Source organism: Mus pahari, chromosome 3, assembly GCF_900095145.1.
Source record: "Mus pahari chromosome 3, PAHARI_EIJ_v1.1, whole genome shotgun sequence".
NCBI classification, from domain to species: domain Eukaryota; kingdom Metazoa; phylum Chordata; class Mammalia; order Rodentia; family Muridae; genus Mus; species Mus pahari.
In genome coordinates this window covers 28008867-28024259 of record NC_034592.1, presented here as the reverse complement: position 1 = coordinate 28024259, position 15393 = coordinate 28008867, and the positions used below count along the sequence as shown (strand labels likewise).

Genomic DNA, 15393 nt, shown 5'->3' with positions numbered 1-15393 from the left:
GCAGAAAATACTAATTTAAATATTTTTTCATCAATCATATTTCTTAATTTAAGGTTAATATATATTTTGAAAGTGTTAGCTTGCTTCAATTACAATTTGCTAAATAAACAAATGGGCAATGGATTTCTAAATTAATATTTATATGTCTCTAAATTGCCATAGAAAGATAACTTGATTAGAAATGTGAGGTTTTTTTATTTCAGTCATGTCAATTTTAGTTTACTTTAAAGCTGAAAATAAGTACTTTTTTATCAGAAGTAAAGTAAGACTTTAAGGTCAAGTTAGCACATAATTAAGTGTACAGTTATATGCTATAGCAACAAAAATATATATATTTCAAACAAAATTCAAAACGTTATTGTTTTCACTTTCTATAATGCATTAGTTTCAAAATTATATGAAATAGGTGAAGGAATTTGATATAAGGGTAAATTATGAGCAGGAAAATTAACATTAAGTAAAACTAGAGGAAGATGAAAGAATTAAAAAGTAGACATTTGATAGGTCAAGCCTCCAAAAAGGAGAGAAATGTGGACAACCATGACTCAGATTGAGCAAGCTACAAATGACTGAGGTGAACTCTCAAAATGTTAGAAATGCACGTAAACATTTTTCCATTGGACAAATAAACTGAAAATTTCTTGAATTGACATCACTTTGGTTATTTAGTATTTTGATTTCTAAACCTCTCCTCAAAACCAAGTGATGCAGAGGAGCCAGTCCCTTGGTGCAATCTAATAGAGTGCAGTTTTTCTCTGTCCTTTAAGCTTAGGACAGAGTCCAAGAACAAAGAAAGACAGATAAAGGAAAACAGGGAAAACACTTACACTTGTCATGTGAGACACTGACAACGTATGCTAGCACAAAGACCTCAGCAGTCTGCAGTCATACGAACCAAAAGAAAAGACAAAAATGTCCCAAAGCCTTAGCACCACAAATTTTGCCTAATGCTTTCTATGCTGATGTTTTCACAATTTCAACTTCCTAACAAGTACTGCTGAGAAGGAGCTGTTGAACTTGCTCCTTTAACAAAACACCGTGATTAGGTGTGTTTAAGTATATACAGTTAAAAGTTGGCAGTCCAACTATGAACATTAAGAAACCCTGCTAGGATGCAATTAGAGCAGACAATTAATACACAATTTGAAATGTTGATCACAACAGAACAATTATACTTAGCTTTTCAAAGTTCTCTCTAACCAAACATATCTAGAAACGGATGTTCTTGTAGTTATAGCTTGACAAGATTCAAAGTTTTATCTGTGCCAATGAATGCTGGGCCTACATTGTTTTCATTTATTATTGGTTATTTTATTTATTTACATTTCAAATGTTATTCCCCTTCCCAGTTTCCCATCCACTCCCACTCCCCTGCCTCTATGAGGGTGCTCCCTACCCTACATTTTAAATCCACAATATATACTAGACTTCTGTAAATATATAAACCTATGCTAAAATTTACTGTATAGAAAACCACACAGACTCTGCCAGAGCCTGACAAATACAGAGGTGAATGCTCACAGTCAACCATGGGACTGAGCACAGAATCCCCAACGGAAGAGTTAGGGAAAGGGCTGAAGGAGCTGCAGGAGTTTGTTACCCCATAGGAAGAACAACAATATCAAACAACCAGAACACCCAGAGCTCCCAGGGGCTAAACCACCAACCAAAGAGTACACATGAAGAGACCCATGGCTCCAGCATCACTGGGAGAAGAAGCCCTTGGTCCTGTGAAGGCTCGATGCCCTAGTGTAGGGGAATGCCAGGGCAGGGAGGCAGGAGTGTGTGGGTGGGTAGGGGAGCACCCTCATAGAAGTAGGGGAGGGGTGATGCGATAGGGGTCTCCATGGGGAAACTGGGAAAGGGAATAGCATTTGAAATGTAAATAAAATATCCAATTAAAAGAAGGACAAAAAAAAAAAAACCCACACATAATTATTTATTTTGCTGGTATATATTGAAAATATATTACAGGATAAAATTTTCGCTTGCCCCTAGACTGAACTGTGAACATTTGAATATTAAATATTTGTAGGTAAAATACTAGATGTATTAGAAAATATTGACTGCATTCTCCATATATATCTATATAGATAGATAGGTAGAGATAGAGATAGAGCTATATAGATATGTTGTTGACTAATCCTCTGACAGATTTAATATGAAATAAAATGCACATTAACATTGTGTCTTGCACTCATGAGACTGGTGGTGAGTGGGTAAAGATACAATACTGCAGAGTTATGTGGCATAAAAGTATTTTAAAATAAAATATTTGACTGAAACATTAGCTTATCATGGTGTCACTACATTTAAAAATGATTCCAAAAATAGGTCGAAACTCAAATAGGGAGAATACTGAAGAGAAAAATTGTTGCTCAATCAATATTTCCTGCTAAGGATCTTCCAGAAAGACGACTGAGGCATTTGTTGAGTAAGTTACTGCCAGTGTCATGGCACCGGATAATAATTATCTGGCACATCTTAATGAGGTGCTGACTATAGTGAGCCTGAGTTATGCCAATGTTACAGTCAGTGGGAGGAAGGATTCATGTGCTGCGTTGGTAAAGATGACTTTGATTGCTCCAGGCTCTGGATGGGTGTGCATATTTGAGGCATAAAATGATACTTTATGATTTTGAGTGACATTTCTCTCTAACCGTCTTCCCTCTTACACTGACAATCATTACCACTCTCAATTATTAATGTTGTTAAGATAGAAGCTAACCTCACAGGGAGAGGCATGTTTATTTAAAAAAGAAATGGGTGAGACGGGTAACCAATGTTTCAGAACCACATGAGGGATCTTAGTCCTTACATTAAGCTTTATGCTTTCAAACATGCCTTTTCCTTCCAGGTTCACTCAATTTTAACCATAAAATAATTTGGGAAGTTGAGCATCCTTTTTTTGTATGCTGATTTATGTTTGAGATAGAACTTCAAGTTAAGTTTGGACTCAGATTTGCTAGGTAGATGAGGGTGGTGTTAAACTTTAAATGTTAATGTCTCTATCTATAGATTACAGACATGGGGCAACAGTCAGGGTTTGTATGATCCTGGGGCCTTGGGCCTAGGGCCTAGGGCTTCATGCACACTAAGCAACCCCCCTATCAATTGTAATGCATTCCCCACAGAATATATATTTTTGGTTCAAAATCCTGTTTTTTTCTTTGCTTTGAACATGATACAAAATAGTACAGAATACATCCAAGGTACACACATTCCCAGCTGTGTCCACCTGACTTTCTTCTTCATATTTATCTTTATTAACAGACCCAGCATTCCTTGGATCCTGATATTTCATAAGAGTTTACAATATATTAATCAAAATGTTGGCTTAGAAATGTTAAAATTTAATCATTTGCTCATCTCTGTGATCTACACACGCAGATACACACACACATACTCCTAAGTATATATAATACAGTGTGTTTATAATGATGCTATTTTATAAAAGGATAAAATATTAATAAAAATGTTAAAATGAACTTGGATTATTTTATAAATTTCTTTTAAATTACATATTCACTGATTCATATACAGCTTTTTTCAGATTCCTTCTAAGTCATCCATTCACTCATTCCACAGTCACTGGTCTTTTGTAAGATGCATTATTCTAAACTGAAGTTACAAAGATAAAGAAGTCCCCGCCTTCAAGTCAAAGTTCAATGGGAAAAACTATATTGTAGATAAAGGACTGATTGTAGACATGGAAACAGGTTTACTGAAAGCTTTGCAGACAACTCTTGGTTCTGAGAGTCTCTAACAGCCTTTCCAAGTAAGGAAAAATGGGGCATTCTTTGTACAGAGGGAATGGTATGTGCAGAGGACAATGGCAACTTGAAACAGTGTGGCTGTTATGTGATTTGTGGATGGCGGAACAAGATAGAAAAAGTGGATGATGATTCAGATTAATGGAAACAAATTGATGTTGTATTTTGGCAAGCCTTATATACTTTGTAATTTGGTAGCCATCCTTTAGGTCGTAGGGAGGCATTGGTGGTGTTTAGTTTATAGAATGCTGCTATTAGTTTTGACAGCAGCATGGAAAATGAATGACCCTGGAAGGGCAACCAATTTAAACACTGTTCAAGTACTTCAGGAGAAAATGCTGGAAGTGATTATAGCCAGGCAAATAGGGATATAGTGTCATATTCAATACTAACTCATCAGATAAATAAGATACATTATCAAACTTAGCATAGAAAGATTAGGGATGTACATACTAGGTACTTGTTTTATATCAGGATTTAAAGTGACAGGAGAAAGTAGCTCCTCTGTGTTCTGTTTTTTCTTTATTCACTTTACATCCCGTTCACTGAACCCCTTCCTGGTCATCCATTCCCATAATTCTTCCCCCATACCCCTCCCCTTCTCCTCTGAGAGGGTAACCCTTGAGTATCCCACAACCTGGCACATATTACATATTACATTGTATTTGATAACTTTAAATATATATTTTTAAAATTTGGCTTCGAGTGATCAGGGTTTAAACCAAGCACCTGTGCACAATATTCATCTCAAATTCTATTTAAGTCCTACTATGTTCAAGACAGTAGATGCTTCTATACTCACCCCATCAAGTTCCACGAAATCCATTTAACATCAATGAAGTCAGTTCAGAGATTAAATAATTAGCAAAAAGTCAAATAGATCATAAGCAAGAGACTCAGTTGTAACAGCAATTTGCCAAGTTTCAAAGCTTAAGTGTTTTTTCTCTTCCAGAGATTGCATATTTTAAAAATGATAAAAAGTGATGCCTGCTTATAATACCCTATATTATCAAGGTCTACAGTGTATATATGTGCACATGTAGGTATAAGTGTGCCTACTTGAGTTCTTTAGGGTCCATTTAAATGGTATGTTTTAGCATATTCAATAAATGAGCAAACAATAAATCTGTAATACAAACAGCATAACTACACTCAAGTTTATACCTCATCGAATCCTGGGGTATTTTTGTTTGCTTGTTTGTTTTTTGTTTTTGCTTCTTTAGTGGAGAGAAAATAAGACAATTTAACTTAAAATAGAAACTACTGACTTAGTTCACTGGTTCTCAATCTGTGGGTCACAACCCCTTTCAAGAAACTCTTCTTCACAGAAATTACATATCAGATATTCAGCATATTTGATATTAATGTTATAATTCATAAATAAAAGTATCAAAATTAAAGTTATGAGGTAGCAATAAAATAAGTGTTTGATTGGGGGTTACCACAACATGAGGATCTGTAATAAAGAGTTGCAGCATTAAGAATGATAAAAGCAACTACCTTAATGAAAAAAGCTTAGTGTTCTCAGCTTTGAGAACAAATTCTTCTTTATGTTGCATTTTATAACAATACTAAGCTGTTACTTACTCCAAGTCTGTAAGCTGGGAAACTCAAGATCCAGATGTTGGCATATATGACACTTCCAGAATGCCCTGCTTCAAAGAAGGGTCTGTATGTACCTCACATAGTAAAAAATTAAGGAAACACTCCAAGGGTCCTTTTATAGGAACACTAATCCCACTCAGTAGCAGAGTGTCGATAGATAGATAGATAGATAGATAGATAGATAGATAGATAGATAGATAGATAGATAGATAGATAGATAGATATGTAGACAGACAGATAGATATGTAGATAGACAAAACCAACTTCTTCCAAAAACCTAGTATGTAATATTGTTACATACTTTGATATTTCCAAACTATCTCTTGAGTCTGCAAAAATTTGTAAATGTTGCTTGGAAATTCCTTTCACAGGATTTGAGGGTTTTGTCTTTTGCTAGATGCTTGTTATTAAAAATAAGATGACTAAAGTCTCCAAAAAGAAACCTCAGCTATGACAAAGTATAAACAAACATTCTGTTTCCATAATAAAAGCCAAATTAAATACCAGAAAATCCCATTGAAAACCAGAGTTCATTCTATTTTATCAAAGGACATAAATTCAGATTTCAATCCCATTTTTTATTAACTGTTTCCTTGAACTCATTATATATTATATATTAGGAAGATGGTGTCTTGCCAAAGAAAATGCTGAAATGAGAAGGCATTTCTGATTTTGAGATTTTATTTATTTATTGTAGTAGCTTTTCCTCGACATTTGGGCTGGTTTCTAAGTGCATGTGCAGATAAAATGGATATGCATTTGTTGAAAGTTATACTAATTGACCTATTTCTGTGAAGATCAAGTGTTGGATAGAATTACAAACTATAACTCAGTGAATTGTCTTTCATGTAGTGGATAAACTAAAGAATTCTATGCAATTATGTTGACTATTCCTTTAAAGGATAATGTTGTATTCCGGTCCTGAAGATTATACAAATGTCAGTATTCAACCTCGAGGTTTAGTCATAATATATCCTATGGTTGTTTTATCTCTCTGAGAGTCTAATTTATGTTTTAAAGGGACTGTTCTCTGTGGCTTTTTAAATATCCAATGGCATCTCATAAATACTGCTATCATGATAGCATGCTATGGGGAAGTAGCATAATATATATTAAAAGAAATACAGAAAATTTAACTACATTTATTTGAGGTTTTGGTCACTTAAAACATCATACTCTCAGATATGTACAGAAAGTTAAGTTAGAGGAGAGGAAGCGTGGCTCAGAGGTTCTGTTGCCATGGACTGCTAGGCTCTGGTCCACAGCCTAAGATTTCAGTATGTTTCTTTTTTGAAATTTAGCTGAGGTTAAAGCAGAGGTATTTGTTTTTAACAAATGTATTTATATTCTGTATGTCTAGTAAATATGTGTGCATTCATGAATGAAGAATGACAATGTCTCTCTCTCTCTCTGTGTTATATGTGTGTGTGTGTGTNTGTGTGTGTGTGTGTGTGTGTGTGTGTGTGTGTGTGTGTGTGTGTGTGTAGGCAATACTTCAATATTAGATGTCATAGGCTATTGTTTTTACTTTAATGTTTTGGAGACATGGGTCTATTACAGAGCATAGAACTTGCTGGTTCTGCTATTGAACACGGCCAGTGAACTCCTGGGATCCTGCTAGCTCCCCACTCCATTTATGGACTTCTAACATCAGAATGAAACTTGGCTTTGCCTGCTGGTGCTCCAATAACGAGAGCTTTATTATTATGAAGCAAACATCGTTAACCACTGAACCACCCCCTGTAGCCTGGAGAGGGGCTTTCTGCTTGTACTTGGTTTTCATTTTTGTTTTTTGTTTTTTTATTATTGGTATTGTGATTGTTTTAAATCAATTATCTCCTTACTTCAGCTTTCCCCTGGGATAAACAAGAACACATTCAGAAATGCGTGTGTGTTGCATTTCTTTTCTGTTTTTATTTCAGAAGCATGTTCACAGTTTTGCTACTGGAGTGCTAAATCAGATACCTGATTATGGGAATTCTGGCAGATGGATGTGACCATTAACCCCAGAAATCAAACGTAAAGAGCAAAAATGAAGGGCAGCAAGTGAATTTATTATTCATTTTGCCATGATTTATCCGCACTGCCTTCTATGAAATTGACATTGACTCTGAGGGCCCTTAGAGAAATGGGCAAAAGTGTACATATTTAATCAGTATTGGCCAAACTGTGTTCTATAGATCTTTTTGATCTTTTTTTTTTTTTCCAGTTCTGGTCCCAACAGAATCTTATTGGTGTCAGGGAATTTCCCCCATAATGAGGTGTGCAGGCAATTCTCAACTTTTTGCCAAGAATATTTTAGTATTTGAGCCATCAGTGGACAACCATTAGCATCTCATGGTATATCTATAAGAACTATGATCCTGGAAAGGGAAAACATAGGTCACATAATATGTTTGTTCCTGCTTACAAGTTGGGATCAGTCTCATCAGAATGGTCAGGCTCGTGATGTGGAATATAAAGGGCTGTAACTAGAGATTTCCATTTGGCAATCATGGGACTAGAAATGAACTCCATTGAGGCTGGTAGTTTTCAATTTGCTGAAAAATCCTTGGTATCTCTACCTATCTTCAGGCTTGAAAGGGAAAGATCACCAGCTTTTGCTGACAAGTATTTAAATAATCTACATGCTGACATACAACAAGTAGTGTTGAACTGGACTCAAAAGAAGGTAAATCAGCTGGGTGGGGATGGCACACACCTTTAATCTCAGCACTGGGAAGCAGAGGCAGGCAGATCTCCATGAGTCTGAGACCAACCTATTCTACGGAGAGAACTCCAATACAGTCAGGGCTACATAGAGAAATCCTGTATGGAAAAACCAAAAATTCATTCATTCATACATACATACATACATACATACATACATACATACATACATATAATCAAACAATAAAAAAAAGTTGAAGGAGTCAATCTTCATGAACTTTATCCCATTTTCAGCTATTTATTGGGCATTTCAGGCCCAAGCAGAGAATTTTTGCTGTTAGTCAAAGCAGCATCAAAATATGTATTACAATTGCAGGAAAGTGGTATTGCCTATAGGGTTTCTTTCTTTTTTCTTTCTTTTTTTTTTGTAGGTTATAATTATATCTCACATTTTCTGTTCATCCATTAAGCTATTTATGTTTTCACTTTACACTGTAATCACTGCCCTCCCTGCATCTGGTTTCCCTCTCACACAATCCTTCCTCCTATGCGCACCGCTTCAGCTCTGCCGGGAGGATAGAGAACCCTCAGGGTTTCTCCCCAACCTGGTACATCAGGTCTCTAAAGGGCTAAGTACATTCTCTTCCACAGGATACACAAGGCAACCCAGTTAGGGTAACAGCATCCACAGACAGGCAACGGCTTTAGGTATAGCATCTGTTCTATTTACTGGGGCACCTACAGGAAGACCATGATGTACATTAGCTGCAAACATGCAGGAAGCCTAGGTTCAGTACAAATATGATCTTTGGCTATTGGTTCCGTCTCTGAGAGCTCCAAAGTGTCCAGGTTAGTTGATTCTGTTGATCTTTCTGTGAAGTTGCTGTCCTCTCAGGTGCATTCATCCCTTCCCTAACTCTTCTATACATAGCCCTGAGTTCCGTCCAATATTTGGTTATAGGCCTCTGCTGATGTTGAGTGGAACCTCGCAGGGGACAGTTATGCTAAACTCTTTACATGCGTAACAAAGCATCATCAATATTTAAGAAACTGGTGCTTGCCTTTGGGATGTGTCTCAAGTTGGACCAGGTATTGGCTGACGATTTCCTCCTCAGTCAGCGGTCCATCTTTGTCCCTGCATTTCTTGCAGACAGGACAAATTTTTGGTCAAAAGTTTTGGGAATGGGTCCTTATCCATCCCTTGGTGCACCTGTCTGGCTATAGGAGATGACCACTTCAGGTTCCGTGTCCCCACTGCTAGAAGTGTCAGCTAAAGTTACCCCCATAGAGTCCTGTGAGTCTCCTCCATCCCAGGTCTGTGGCACATCCTAGAGAGACCCAACCACACCTGCCAGCCACCAAATTCCATTCATTCTCCTGCCCCTCTGCTACTCTTTCCTGTCTCTCCCAACACTTGATCGTGAATTCTAGTGGGTATAATATGGAATCTCAAGGTTCTTTTGATTTGCATTTCCCTGATGAATTAGGATGTTAAAGTTATCTTTAAGTGCCTCTTGGCCAGTTGAGAATCCTCTGTCGAAAATTCTGTTGAATTAGGATGTTAAAGTTATCTTTAAGTGCCTCTTGGCCAGTTGAGAATCCTCTGTCGAAAATTCTGTTTAGCTCTGTACCCAGTTTTTAAATTGTACTATTTGGTTTGTTCTTGTCAAACTTCTTGAATTCTTTATATATTTTGGATCTACGCTTGCTCTCAGATGTAGGATTGTAAAAGTTCTTCCCTCCCCCACCCCCCAAAATGTGTAGGCTGTAATTTTATCCTTTTGACAGGGTACTTTGCCTTAAGAAGCCTTTCAGCTTCACAAAGCACCATTTATTAGTTTCAGCTTTCAAGGTTATTTCTCATTTTATTTATTTATCTATCCATCTATCTATCTATCTATCTATCTATCTATCTATCTATCTATCTATCTATCTATCTATTTGAGACAGGGTTTCTCTGTGTAGCCCTGGCTTCCCTGGAACTCACTGTGTTGACCAGACTGGCCTCAAACTCAGATATCCGCCTGCCTCTGCCTCCTAAGTGCTGGGATTAAAGGCGTGCGCCAAAACCACCTGGCTGTGTATCTGGTTTTAAGTTGATATCATTGATACATTTGGACTTGGGTTTTATGCAGGGTGATAAATATAGTTCTATTTGCAGTCTTCTATATGCAGACACGCAGTTACACCAGTACCATTTGCTGAAGATGCTCTCCCTTTTCTATTGTATGGCTTTGGCTTCTTCGTCAAAATTCAAGTGTCCATAGGTATGTGGGTTTATTTCTGGGTCTTTTATTTGATTCCATTGATCAACATGTCTGTTACTACACCAATACCATGCAGTTTTTATTATTGTTGTACTACAGCTTGAAATCAGGGCTACCTCCAGACATTCTCTTATTGAACCAGACTGTTTTAACTACACTGGGTCTTTTGTTTTTCCATATAAAGTAGAGAGTTGTTCTTTCAAAGTCTGCGAAGAATTTTGTGGGAATTTTGATGGGAATTGCATTCAACCTCTAGATAAGTTTTGATAAGTTGGCCATTTTTAATATGTTAATGCTATTGATCCAGGAGATCTTTCCATCTTCTGACATCTTCAATTTCTTCCTTCAGAGACTTGAAATTTCTGTCATATGGATCTTTCACTTGCTTCTTTAGAGTCACACTACAGAATTTTATATTTTTTGTGGCCATTGTGAAGGGTGTTGTTTCTTTGATTTCTTTTCAACCAGGTTATTATTTGTATGAAGTATAACTACTGGTTTTTTGTTTGTTAGTTTCTTAATTTTTCATCCAGCCACTTGGCTGAGGCTGTTTATCAGCTGTAGGGGTTCTTTTGTAGAGTTTTGGTGTCACTTATTTACAGTATCATATCATCTCAAGTACAGATACTTTCACTTCTTCCTTTCCAATTACTCCTTTCTTTCCAATTTGTCTTGCCTTGATCTTCTTTAGTTGTCTTATTGCTCTAGCAACAACTTCAAGTACTATATTGAAGAGGTATGGAGAGAGTGGACAGTCTTGCCTTGTCCATGATTGTAGTGGAATAGCTTTAAGGTTTGTTTTTTTTTTCCATTTAATTTTATGTTGGCAATTGTCTTACTGTATATTGCCCTGACTGTGTTTAGGTATGTGCCTTATATTGCTGATCTCTTCAAGACTGGAAGGGGTATTGCATTCTGTTAAAGTCCATTTTTGTATATAATTAGATTACCATATTTTTTTTCTTTCAATTTGCATATATGGTGGATTATATTGATAGATTTTCATATATGCATCCTTGGGATGATGACCTAATTGAGCATGGTGGATAAAGTTTTTGATGAGTTCTTGGATTAGGTTTATGAATATTTTATTGTGTATTTTTGCATCAAGGTTCATAAGGGAGATTAGTTTGAAACTTTCTTTGTTGAGTCTTTGTGTAGTTTAGACATCAGGGTAACTGTGGCCTCTTAAAATGAGTTTGGCAGTGTTCCTTCTGTTTCTGTTTTGTGGAATATTTTAAGGAGTATTGATAATAGCTCCTTTGAAAGTCTGATAGAACTGAGTCTCTGGTCCTGGGCTGTGTTTGGTTGGGAGGCTTCTAATTACTGCTTCTATTTCCTTATGGTTATAGGATTATTTAATTGTTTATGGTATCTAACTTAAATTTAGTACATTGTATCTATCTAAAAAACCATCCATTTTCTTTAATTTTTTTTAATCTTGTGGAGTAGAGGCTTTTGATGCAAGATTTAATGATTTTTGAATTATCTCCATGTCTGTTGTTGTGTATCCTTTGTCATTACTGACATTACATAGTTTGGGTAAGGGTCTGTCTGTCTTGTTGCTTTTCTCAAAGAAGCAGCTCTTGGTTTTGTTGATTCTTTGTATGTTTCTCTTTGATTCTAATTGATTGATTTTAGTTTGAATATTTCCTGCTATCTACTCATTGGTATATTTACTGCTTCATTTTCTAGAGCTCTCAAGTGTACATTGAAATCAAAACAATGGGAACTCTTCAAATTCTTTATGAAGACATTTAATGTTATGAACTTTCCTCTTAGCACTATTTTCCTTGTGTCAAATACATTTGGGAAGTTTGTGCTTTTATTTTCACTGAATTCTAGAAAGTCTTTGAATTCTTTCTTTATTTCTTTGACCCAGTGATTATTTAGTAGATGTTCAGTATACATGAGTTTATAAGCATTCTTTTGTTTTTGTTATTACTGAAGTAAAGTTTTAAACCATGGTGATCTAATAAGATTTACTTGAATCAGTTGAGGCATGTTTTTTTTCTTTATTTTTTATTAGATATTATATTTATTTACATTTCACATGCTATCCCAAAAGCTCCCTGTACCCTCCCCCTGCCCCTGATCCCCTACCCACCTACTCCCACTTCTTGGCCCTGGTATTCCCCTGTACTAGGGCATATATAGTTTGCAAGACCAAGGGGCCTCTCTTCCAAATGATGGCCGAATAGGCCATCTTCTGCTACATATATGGCTAGAGACACGAGCTCTGGGGTACTGGTTAGTTCCTATTGTTGTTCCATCTATAGAGTTGCAGACCCCTACAGCTCCTTGGGTACTTTCTCTAGCTCTACCACTGGGGACCCTGTGTTCCATCCAATAGCTGACTGTGAGCATCCAGTTTTGTGTTTGCCAGGCACTGGCATAGCCTCGCAAGAGACCAGTATATCAGGGTCCCTTCACCAAAATCTTCTTGGCATGTGCAATAGTGTCTGTCTGGATTTGGTGACTGATAATGGGATAGGTCCCCGGGTCGGGTAGTCTCTGGATAGTCCATCCTTTCATCTTAGCTCCAAACTTTGTCTCTGTAACTCCTTTCATGGGTATTTTGTACCCTATCCAAAGGAGGAATGAAGTATCCACACGTTGGTCTTCCTTCTTCTTGGTTTTCCTGTGTTNTGCAAANTGTATCTTGGNTATTCTANNTTTCTGGNCTAATANCCNCTTATCAGTGAGTGCATATCTAGTGACTTCTTTTGTGATTGGGTTACCTCACTAAGGATGATATCCTCCAGATACATCCATTTGCCCAAGAATTTCATAAATTCATTGTTTTTAATAGCTGAGTAGTACTCCATTGTATAAATGTACCACATTTTCTGTATCCATTCCTCTATTAAGGGACATNTGGGTTCTTTCCAGCTTCTGGCTATTATAGATAAGGCTGCTATGAATATAGTGGAGCATGTGTCTTTATTACCAGTTGGAACACCTTCTGGGTATATGCCCAGGAGAGGTATTGCTGCATCTTCTGGTAGTACTATGTCCAATTTTCTGAAGAAACTGACAGGCTGATTTCCAAAGTGGTTGTACAAGCTTGCAATCCCACCAGCAATGGAGGAGTGTTCCTCTTTCTCCACATTCCGCCAGCATCTGCTGTCCCATAAGTTTTTGAGCTTAGCCATTCTGATTGGTGTGAGATGGAATATCAAGGTTGTTTTGATTTGTATTTCCCTGATGATTAAGAATATTGAACATTTTTTCAGGTGTTTCTCAGCCATTAGGTATTCCTGAGTTGAGAATTCTTTGTTTAGCTCTGTACCTCATTTTTTAATGGGGTTATTTGAATTTCTGGAGTCCAGCTTCTTGAGCTCTTTGTATATGTTGAATATTAGTCCTCTATGATTTAGGATTGATAAAAATCCTTTCCCAATATGTTGGGAAATCTTGTTGACAGTGTCTTTTGCCTTACAGAAGCTTTGCAATTTTATGAGGTCTCATTTGTCAATTCTTGATTTTATAGCACAAGCCATTGCTGTTCTGTTTAGGAATTTTTTTCCCTGTGCCCCTATCTTCAAGGCTTTTTCCCCCTTTCTACTCTATAAATTTCTGTGTCTCTGGTTTTATGTGGAGGTCTTTGATCCACTTAGACTTGAGCTTTGTACAAGGAGATAAGAATGGATCAATTCTCAATCTTCTAAATGATGACTGCCAGTTGTGCCAGCACCATTTGTTGAAAATGCTGTCATTTTTCCACTGGATGGTTTTAGCTCCCATGTCAAAGACCAAGTGACCATAGGTATGTGGGTTCATTTCTGGGTCCTCAATTCTATTCCATTGATCTACCTGTATCATGCAGTTTTTATAACAATTGCTCTATAGTACAGCTTAAGGTAGGTGTACTGGTTAGTTTTGTGTCAACTTAACACAACTGGAGTTATCACAGAGAAAGGAGCTTTACTTGGGGAAATGCCTCCTTGAGATCCAGCTGTGGTGCATTTTCTCAATTAGTGGTCAAGGGGGAGAAGCCCCTTGTGGGTGGGACCATCTCTGGGCGGGTAATCTTGGATTCTACAAGAGAGCAGGCTGAGCAAGCCAGGGGAAGCAAGCCAGTAAAGAACATACCTCCATGGCCTCTGTATCAGCTCCTGCTTTCTGACCTGCTTGAGTTCCAGTCCTGACTTCCTTTGGTGATAAACAGCAATGTGGAAAATGTAAGCTGAATAAACCCTTTCCTCCCCAACTATTTCTTGGTCATGATGTTTGTGCAGGAATAGAAATCCTGACTAAGACAGTACGGCTTGGTGATTCTACCAGAGGTTTTTTTATTGTTAAGGATGGTTTTTGCTATCCTAGGTCTTTTTATTTTTTCAGATGAATTTGCAAATTGCCCTTTCTAACTCAGTGAAGAATTCAGTTGGAATTTCATTGAATCTGTATATTGCTTTCAGCAGGATGGCCATTTTGTTTTAATCCTGCCAACCCATGAGCATGGGAGATCTTTCCATTTTCTGAGATCTTCTTCAATTTCTTTCTTCAGAGACTTGAATTTCTTATCATATAGATNTTTCACTTCCTTAGTTAGAGTCACACCAAGTTATTTTATATTATTTGTGACTATTGTGAAGGGTGTTGTTTCTCTAATTTCTTTCTCAGCCCATTTATCCTTTGTGTAGAGGAAGGCCACTGATTTTGTTTGAGTTAATTTTATATCCAGCTACTGCCCTGAAGCTGTTTATCAGGTTTAGGAATTCTCTGGTGGAATTTTTTGGGTCATTTTTATATACCATCATATCATCTGTAAAAAATGATATTTTGACTTCTTCCTTTCCAATTTTGATCCCCTTGATCTCCTTTTGTTGTTGAATTGCTCTGGCTAGTACTTCAAGTACTATATAAAATAGGTAGGGAGAAAGGGTGTAGCCTTGTCTAGTCCCTGAGGTTAGTGGGATCGCTTCGAGTTTCTCTCCATTTACTTTGATGTTGGCAACTGGTTTGCTGTAGATTGCTTTTATTATGATTAGGTATGGACCTTGAATTCCTGATCTTTCCAAGTCTTTTATCATGAAAGGGTGTTGGATTTTGTCAAATGCTTTCTCAGCATCTAATGAGATGATCATGTGGTTTTT

The 15393-nt window shown here is 36.9% G+C and overlaps 1 protein-coding gene across 4 annotated transcripts in view; it reads left to right on the top strand.

Moving 5' to 3' along the window:
* The window catches only part of Lrp1b (LDL receptor related protein 1B), a 1962444-nt gene that overhangs the window by 1732142 nt on the left and 214909 nt on the right, over positions 1-15393 (top strand). The window lies entirely within an intron of this gene.